The sequence below is a fragment of the Pteropus vampyrus genome, unplaced genomic scaffold, assembly GCF_000151845.1.
Source record: "Pteropus vampyrus isolate Shadow unplaced genomic scaffold, Pvam_2.0 Scaffold1, whole genome shotgun sequence".
NCBI classification, from domain to species: domain Eukaryota; kingdom Metazoa; phylum Chordata; class Mammalia; order Chiroptera; family Pteropodidae; genus Pteropus; species Pteropus vampyrus.
Genome location: NW_011888782.1, coordinates 9,862,482 through 9,872,764, shown reverse-complemented (window position 1 = coordinate 9,872,764; position 10,283 = coordinate 9,862,482). Strand labels below are relative to the sequence as shown.

The 10,283-nt window shown below is 41.0% G+C and overlaps 1 protein-coding gene across 1 annotated transcript in view; it reads right to left on the bottom strand.

Moving 5' to 3' along the window:
- UBE2E1 (ubiquitin conjugating enzyme E2 E1) overlaps positions 1–10,283 on the bottom strand; it is a 534,712-nt gene that overhangs the window by 126,711 nt on the left and 397,718 nt on the right. The gene's annotated exons all lie outside the window — the stretch shown is intronic.

Genomic DNA, 10,283 nt, shown 5'->3' with positions numbered 1-10,283 from the left:
AGTCTATATTTACAACCTTTTCCCATAAGAAATGTAAAGATCTAGCTCCACTTTCTTCTCTCGTCAACTATTGCTGATGAGAAGTATGAGGTCAGAGTAATATTCTTTTTTATTTTTTCTCCAGGGTATAATTTGCTTTTTTCTTAGAGGATGTAGGACTTTCTCTTTGTCCTTGGCATACTAAAACTGCACCATGATGTCACCACTATGTATGCAGCATTTCTCACTTTTCCTGCTTGGGTCTTTTTGGGCACTTTCATTCTGAGTACTCATTAACGTTGGAAATTCTTTTTCTATTATCTTTTTAAGCATTTTTCTCTCATCTATCCTCTTTGTCTTCTCATTCTGAAAATGTTATTAGGTGGATATGGGAACTTATAAAATAAAATTATTTTCCATGTTCCTAACTTCTTTCATGCTTTTCATCTCTTTTCAGGCACTTTGTCAGTTCAATCTCCTAGCCTATTAATTTGTTCCTCAGCTGTTCCCATTCTGTTCTTCTATCCATCTACTTTTTGTAAATGGCAGTGATCAAAAACCTAATTTCCAAGGCCTCCATTTGATTCGGCAGATGTAATATCTGCCTCTATGTCCATGAGGATACCGATTAAACTTCTTCTAGAGTCATCTTCTCTTTTTCAATTAACTTCACTTTCTCAGATGTTTGTTCTTTCATTTGTTAAATTTGACACCTCCTTTCACGGAGTTAGTTTTCATCATGATTACTGTTGGGAGCTTGAAGCAGGAGCTGGCAGAGCTTCATCCACCTGCCCTCAAATCCCTTTACCATTTTCATGTAAACAGACTCCTCATATGATTATTCTCGACGACCAGCATCTGTATCTCTGTCACATGCCAGGCCTCTGCCTGCTAGATCACATTTTGCCAGTGCACACTTAATGTCCCTGGGACAGTTTATGGACTGATGGGTACAGGGGATATAAATCCTCCAGGTCCCTCATCCCTTCATAGGGACAATTCTGAGATGTGAACTGTACTGTCTCCAGAACTCCTTGCATTAAGCCAAATTTACCCTCTGAGAGACTCTGTTTGCTATCACACGCTTGGGTGGCTTCCTCCCTCCCTGGTCCCACTATCCAACTCTTCGACCCATTCTTTCTGGGAATATATCCTAATACGTCAGCTTGTCACAAATCTTTGTCTCAGAGGCTGTTTATTAGAACCCAGACTACACTTATTTTTCTGTTGAGTCCTGCAGGCTCTCTGTGAATACTGTGTTTACCACACGGCCTGGGTCCAGTGAATAGAGAAGGGGCTGAATGGATGTACCAATACACACGTATAAATGCATATATAACACAAGAAATATGTGTCTTTAAGTCTTTTCTAGAGATTGAAGGGAGAGGTTTAGCCCGCCTTCTCGGCCCGGTCTCCACAAACATCTATTTAGCCTTTATTTTTTTTCCTTGAAAGCCAAAGCTACAAAAGCAGAGTAATGCAAAATATTTGTTCCTGGTGGGCAAATTTCTATTCTTTGGAGGACAGCAACGCAAATCTTGAGCTGCAAAATCTGAGCTTGAAAGTCAGTCGCTCATTCTATTATTGAGCTCTTATTGTATACCTGGCACTGCATCCACAGTAGGGAACAAAGCAGACCTCCACTCACAGCATACTCACAGAGAAGGATGTTTGTTTTTCTGCTTGCTTGTATTCTTACACACACGCACGCACACACTCACACACACTCCCTACCACTATCTCCTTTCCTACCCCTTTTGGAAAACAATTTGGCAACTTGAATCAAAAGCTCTAACATTAAGTATTCCCTTGCAGACAGGAACCTCTCGCTTGAGGAAATATACCTTAAAGAACTTATCTGAAAGAAGAAGAGAAAAAAATATACATGTGAAAAGATGTTTATGCTCATTAGCATGAAAATTTATAAAACAACTTAAATGTGTAACAGGAGAAAGGATAAATACTATACATGGCCCATTAGATGGACAATAATATAGAAATGGAAATTCTAATGGCCCAGGCTGCGGTTATCACAAAAATGCTGTTAACGTTAACTGCAAAGAGCGGATTACACAATTGCGTATACAGTTGCTTACGATCGATTATATGAAATACAGGTGGATGTGGGCCCAGATTGAGAGAAATGTGCTCTAACTGAAAATAGAAGTGATGTTAAAGTAGTAAGATTTCAGGTGATTTTTTTCTCTCTTCTATTCTCGAATGCTCTTTGTTTTCTTATTTTTATTTATTTATTTTCATTCATTCATTCATTCATTTACTTTGGCTATAAAAAAATGTTACCAAATAACCCTTAGTGTTAAGAACTTGGCATCCTGTTCTTCTAGAATCTAGGGCGTTAAATGGTTGGCTCCTTCTTGACATTCTGATCCCAGATCAAATACTACTTTCCTAGAGCAGCTACCTAATTATGCCCCTCTCTCCCCAGCTCCCATGACCAACTCCCAGTTATTCTCCCTCATTCTGGAGTCCTCGTCTTCAAGGCTAAAGAAGTCTATTTACAATTTTATCTAATCTTATTTATGCATTTGTTCGCATGTTTACCATTTGTCTCACCTAAGTAGACTGTACACTTCATGAGATAAAAGACCCCATTGTTTTAGTTGCCTATATTGCCAGTGTCCTTAATATCAAATAGTGGAGACTATTTGCTGAGTGAATGTATTTATCTACTCATTCATTCCATTGTCTTGATAAGCCAGTGATAAAACACCCTTCACATCACAGACTAGAATACCTTCTATGATCTGACCTTTGCTTCCTCCCTCCCTTTACTTCTGGGCATTTCTGGCCACAGATTTTAAGCTCTAGTGATGCTGACTGCTCCAAGTTTCCCCCATACACCATGCTGTGCCCTCAGCCACATCTTCTCCTCTCATCATTCTGGTGTCTCTGCCCAGGATGCCCTTTCCATCTCACTTCACCTGTCCAACTCTCACTCAAGGTTCAGCTGAGTTATCTTCTTCCCTAACTGCCCAGCTGGAACCAGCTGTGCCCTGACTCCCAGGACACCTAGTGCTTGCCTCCATCACCACAGAGCACTTTTGTGTTGTGTACTTGTCAGGATGGGAGCCTAAGAAAGCAAGAGCAGTGTCTTATTCATCTTTATAATGACCTGCTTCTTAGCCAATCCCTGACATACAGTAGATGCTCAAAAAAAGTCAAACCAGAATGAATTGCGCTACTTAGGGTTTATTGCACTACTATATGTGCTAGGCATGATGCTGGATGATGTGGCATATTAACAAGAGTAACTGGAAATAAATAGATTATGAGAAGTTAATTACTGCCACTTTCCCTTAGAGCAGAGATCACCGATTATCTAATCTCTAAATATTAAGAGATTTTGCATAAAAATCCACATGCCTGGCTTCTCTTGACAAATGAATAGTTCCGGCTACAGGGCAATAACTGATTGGAACTAAGCAGAAATACTTCCCTGATTCACAAATGTGCGAATGCTAGTTCTCCGCCGTCCCTGTCACTCCTCAAGTTTGCCCACTCTGAGGTCTGCTGTTGAGAAAAACTGTCTTAAGAACAATTATGAAAAATTAGAAATAAGAGAACAGTATACTCTTTCAATGTCACATTAGAACATTGTCTATCAGGCCCTGCTGGTCATTATTTAATTCTCTAGGTACAGACAATACTGTAGCCATTAGCCACCTGTGGCTATTTACACTTAAATGTTAATTATAGTAAAATTTAAAACTCTGTTTCTTAGTCATAGTGGCCACATTTCAAGTGGTCATTAGCCACAGGTGGCTAGTGGCTACTGGATTGTATAGCACAGGTATAGAATATTCTATCATTGCAGGAAGTTCTATTTGAGAGCCCTGGTCTAAGAGATATACTTTGTTTAATCTGCCATTTACTATTGATTAAGGTGAATCTGTGAAGCCATGTACTAACTTAAAGATTTCTGTCCAAGTACATTTCTGTCTTTGGGAAAAGATAACCCCCTTGGTCATAGTGTTAATGGCCTGTGAGACATTAACCATTCAATCTATCTGCAGCTTAACAAAGCTATTTCAGCATGCCTCTGTTTCTCAAATCGTCCTCTGAATTAACTTTACGAACCTACTGGTTCCTTCATTAACGAGTGTAGTGGGTTGAACGGTGGCTCCCGAAAAGACATTGCCATGTTCATTCAGAACCTTGAAATTGAAAATGTCATCGTATAGGGAGTAAGGGTCTTTGTAGATGTAGTTAAGGATCTTGCGATGAGATCATCCTGGGTTACCAGTGTGGGCCTTCAGTCCAGTCGCAAGTGTCCTTACAGGAGAGAGAAGAGAAGACACAGAGGAGAAGGTGGTATGATGATGGTGGCAGAGAGCAGAGAGATGTGTCCACAAGCCAAGGATGCTACGGAATGCCAACAGCCATAGAAGCTTAGAGCAAGGAAAGGGGTCTCCTTTAGAGCCTTTGGATTGGAATGCAGCCCTGCTGACACCTTGATTTTGTGCTTCCGACTCCCAGAACAGTGAGAGAGTAAATTTCTATTCGTTTAATGTGTGGTTTGGGGCCATTTGGTATAGCAGTCCTAGGAAATAAATAAAATCAATTAAACAAATGTTTGGCATATGCTCATTTTGTATTTTTATGACAGTCCTGTTTTTAACTCTAAAAAAATTGACTCTTGAGATTTGCCATCGAGTTTGTGCTATTCTTTCCTCTCATATTCTTACTCTTATTTTTGACCTTCCTGACCTTGACCATGTTTGAGATTGAGACATAGTCCTTGACCTCATGCCCCAGCCCTGTAGAAAGAAACAGTCTAGACATGCTCACTGTACTGAGAGGAAGGTGAGTGTTAGTGTCTAGGAGCTTAGATTCTAGAACCAGCCTCCTGGCTCAAATTCTGGCTCTGCCATAAGTTGCACTTCCTTGGGAAAGCTATTTGTCCTCTCTGATCCTTGGTTGTCTCATCTGTTAAATGGGATAGTAATAGTAACTACTTCATAGGACTTTTTGTTTCTACATGATATGTATAAAGATATGCACTGAGGGTTGAAGGAATTCACTGATGACATACTCAGTGAATTATTAAAAATTAATTTTATAATTGTCCTGCAAAAGTACAACTATAGTGCATTGTATTTTCATGTGTTAGAAGTATTAACTTGTATGTCAACCATCTCTATTTCCCAGGTTAGGCCGCTGGGAGGTGGACTCTGAGGCAGGATGCTGATCAGAGAGCGCCCTTGGGACCAACAATTATGGCGGGAGCAAAAGGCAGTGAGAAGTGGCACTGAGGTGTAGCCCAATGGCAGCCTTCATAGACCCCACACCTTACAGCTTGTCCTGACTTGAGCCAAATGGCCAGGACTTTATACCTTGGCCACCCTCAGTCACTGGATGTGGGCGCACCCTTGGGCGAGGTGGCTCTCTGCAGCTGAGGCAATCTCAGGAGGGGCTGACAGCTGAGGCTGTCTACCAACAGTCCTCCCCCTAGCGGCTGGGCAAAAGAGCAATGTAGGTGGTGAATCACTGTGTCTACCACACTCTGTAACCCTCTTCCAGGATGTCTTCCTATTTTAATATCCAGAGAACCTCAAAAAGTGAGAGGCCCTGCCCCAGGGTGGGCTGACTGTGTCTACGTCTTCTCCCTCCCTGGCTGCAAGTAACATTTCAGGGTCATCTTCTTCCACCCAACCTTGCCTCTCATCTCTCCAGCTGACAGCCTCCCCCCACCCCATCCTCCCCCCACCCCCACCCATCCCTCTTTTTCAAGATTGCCCTTGTTGCTGACTAGTATAAAATGAGAGAAAGGCAGAGAAAAGAGAGGCCAGATCCAGAGCCAGATCTCCTTTCCCTCAGTTGCCCCGAGCTGGCCTCCTCACAATTCAGCGAAGTGTTTGTCCCCACGCAGCCCTGGGCCAGCCTTGGCCCCTCCTCTCTGCAGGAGGAGGAGAGCTGCCTTTCAAATAACCCAAGGAGCTACTCTTTAAAAGCTTAAATTCCAAAGGGATTATTCCTGTCAGGGGAAAGAAATAAAAGGAATCCACTTCTATAAACATGAAACAAAGATCAGAATAAGGGTTTAAAAGTAATGCTCAACTAAGCCACGGGAAGGCGTGGGAGATTGTACTGCATTCTGAGGTGGGTTTGCATTTCTGATCTGAAGACGAGAGAAATGGTTGAGTGGGTTAAACGTAAGATTCAGCGGGTCAGAGGCGCAGAGGTTTGAGTTGGAACAGTCTCAAGAGCCATAGTTGGCGTTGGCAAGAGAAGCAGAGGGTTGTGAAAGGGATCTGTGAACTTCTCCTCATGACAGCACGCACATGTTGTCCCCCAGGGTGCCAGGATAGAGACAAACCCACAGGGCCAGAGTGAGGCTGTATTGCCCAGGTCAGGGTTGAGGTTGCCTCCCCTTTGCATGGATTGAGACCGACTGGGTTCTAATCCTCCTCCCACCATAAAGTAGCCTATGTGACCCCAGGGGAATCACTTGAACTTGGGCCTTGGTTCCCTTATCTGTACAATGGGGACAGTACCCCGTGTATCAGTAATGGCCTTCTTTGCAAGTACAGAAACCAAGTCAGGGGAGATAGGGAGCAATTGGGGGGATTGTTTTACGAACTATGTAGATGTCTAACCAATGTACTGTATACTTGGAACTAATTAAAATAAATAAATTTAAGAAAAAAAAAAGCTTAGAAACCTAGAACAACAATAACAATAACAACAACAACAACGACCAAAACCAAGTCAGCCCGAATTACACAAGAAGGGAAGTTATTGGAATTGATGGAATCCTGGAAGTGGGGCAAATGGACAGGAGGTGAGGATGCTCAGAAGGCCAGGCGGGAGCCATGGCAGAGGCCACACAGCAGAAAGGATCTTCGCATGCTGCAGTCCCCCTGCATTGGATCCTTATATCGTTCACGCGAAGCTCCCACAGTCTCTGAAGAGAGCATGGGACTAGCCAGGCCAAGGCCACCCACCTTCCTTACCTGGGCTATGACTTCATCAAGAAGGGGGCTCTGATTTCCTATATCTCACCTCCTACCAAGACCACACAGGGTGACAGACAGACCCAGGTGCTAGTAAGACCAAGGCTGAAACTGAACAGCAAAAGACAAAATTACAAATAAAATTCCCCCTCAAATGGCCAACACACCTACTCTTCTCTGGTTATGAGACACGATCTGGGAGGTGCTTATCATAGTGTTTGGCAGTAATGAATGCTTGATAAACAGAAGCTGCTATTAATGGCTTAATAACTTGGGGTGTATTCATACAACGGAGTTCTCTCAGCAATCGAAAGGAATCAGTTACCGATAAGACAACATAGATGACTCTCAAGACATTAGGTTAAACAAAAGAAACTAAAACCAAAAGAGTACCTATGTACTGTATGATTTCATTAAAATGAAGTTCTACAGGTTCTAGAGAAGTCCCAGAAGTTCTACAAGAAAATCTAAACTGTAGCTATAGAATGAAGGACCTCTGAAGCAGGAACACAGGGTTCAGGATTGACTGGAAAGGGACTTTCTGGGGTGATGGAAGTGGTTTATAATCTTGATTAAGGAGGTATTTACTCAAATGCAGGCATTTGTTAAAACTCACCAAAGTATCATTTAAAGGCTGTGCATTTTAGTATATGTAAATTACACCTCGGTTAAAATGTTTTTAAATTGTGATATATTTCTTTTCAATTGATGTGCGGTGCCTTCCCAGCCAAATATCTTTGCCACCAATATCATTATAATAAAAATATATCCGTATAACAAATTATTTCACACTCCATCTAACACCCACAAGTTTCAAGCATCATTTGAAATACAAATGAAAAATTAGAACATTTGAAGGAGTTTGTCTTAATAGGTTTGGTTGTATCAGCAGGATGATTTCTCTACCCACCCACTCCCCCAACCTTGAAACCAAGAACTAGCATGTAGAACACTTTTATAGCTAGTTGACATTGGTGTGATAGCCGAGTGTGTCTTCAGAGAACTCATCTACAGGAAATAGATGTATTGGGTATTGCTGAACTGTGGTCATCACAGAAGGAGCACATATTAGTCTGCTATAGATTGAGGAAAAAGTAGTTTTAGAAGCACTGTTCTAAGCTGCCTTCCCAATTTACAGGCCACTTAGGAAAAGGCATCCCAGTACCTGGCCCCCACCTGGATCATTACTGCATCAACGTGGCCACACAGAGCATGCTCAGTGGATCTCTGCACATTTATTTGTATTGATTTCAGTCCTGAGACCTCTGGACAAATGCGTATACTTGCCAGGACTAAGCTACTCCGGCCCTCAGAATTGACCCCCACCCAGAAAAAGTATACACAAAGCAGGGAAGTCTAGATGAAGCAGGCATTCTCTTGAGAGCCTAGAATCATTTCAGCGCAGATGTTGTTCCAAGGCCAGTCATGACCTTCGTGTCTTGCCAAACACAGAGATGGTTAGTTGCTACCTACAATATTCCTTCTCTACCTACTCCTTACTTCCTCTTTACTTGCTCCTATTTTTAGCTGGGCACATTGTGACCAAGAATAAAATATAATTTCCCAGCCTCCCTTGCTGCTAGATGTGTCCATGTGATTTGCTTCTGGCTAATAAGATGAATTCTGTGGGACTTTTAGAAAGGTGGTCTACAGGGAGCTGACTCAGCAGAGCGGAGCCTATTTTTGTCTTTACTTCTCTTCTTCTGGCTTGCAAACTCCAGCAGCCTGTCTTGGATCAGGAGGTAACCTTAAGGATGAAAGCCGTACCCTAGGATGGAGCCCCAGAAATAAAGATTGAGTCTAGATCTCACCATCCTTGGATTTCTGCCACTGAACTTCCTTTATAGAAGAAATAGGCTTCTATCATGTCTAAGCCATTTTTATCGTTGACTTTCCTGTTTCATGCAGCTAAATCTCATACTAATTGATACATAAACTGAAGTTACCTTTTTCTCCTTCTTTCACTGACAATTATTCATGAAACAGCCTTGGCCTATCCTTCCTTCATCCTGGAAGTCAATTAGGAAAGCAAGCTGATAGGACAGAAATCTGATTATTCACTTTCTCAGGCATATTTGCATCTATAAGAGGACTCCAGAAAGGTAATGTTTCACACAGAAGAAGTATCATGGCCCCAAGCTGAAGTAATATTTGGAATCTTGTAAATTTTCTGTGTGGGGACTCTGTGAACATGTCAAGTGATCTTCTGGCCTTTGGCAGTCACATGTAGGCAGCTGGCCACAGTTATAAGAAGAGAAATAAAAATTAACCAGTTACTTCGAAATCCAGGCAAATATGTTTGGAAAGGCTATAAATTAATGGCTTGTTGGAAGGAGATGTTATGCAAATTAATTTTCCACAGGCTTTGGAAAGCATTTGCAAAGGTAAAGTATATTCTCTAACTTAAATACAGGTCTGCAAAACAACTATGTCTCATATTAAACATTTAAAAAACTATATTGCTCTTCTCCTGAATAATTGCATGTAAGTTTGAACTCTTCTTTCAAGACAATTAAATGTTTTACAGAGTTAGCAAAACATTGCTTTTGAATATAGAAGTCGAAAGTTCTCAGATTTACAAATGATTAGAGAAATTTATTCACTGAAAAATGTCATATCACTACAATAAAAGTCCTCACTCCTTCAAATGCTGTAATTTGTATGCAATATGTGGGCACAGTGACTAATTTATGAAACTTTTTGTTGCCTACGAACCGTGAGTTTATTATAAACAAGTATGTAAAATGAACTTTTAAAAATAGCTTTGTCCTTACCAAAAAGATACACACACGCATGCATACACTCGCTCTTTCTCTCACAGAGTCAGCCTAATGTTGGGCTAAAAAGACTATAGAGTATTCTAGATTATTCTAACTTTAAAAAATTAATTATCAAGAAATACTATCTAATTCCCCATACTTCTAACCACCTCTGAGTAGGACAATGGAAATTTTATTGTGATTCTTTAGATATGTATGCAAACGTACCCTTGCCCCCTGCCCCACTTGTTTGTTTAAAGTTAACCTCTCACATTTGCTATATTTATGAAATCAAGTTTATAAAATCAAGTTTCTCTGTGGTTGATATGCAGAAACTGATTTTAAATAGCTTAATAAAATCAGATGAAAATATTAATAACTGAAAAATAGTGCCACAGACTTCTCTAACACCTCACTCTCTAATTTAGTACACTACTGAGCCCTTCCTTACAAGTGGACATTTTTTATTTGAAGAATGAGTTATCATAAAGAAAGAGACAAATGAGAATTTTTGACAGAATACCGGGTAGAACCACTTGTAGCAACATTAGGTTATTTATATTCAACTCTC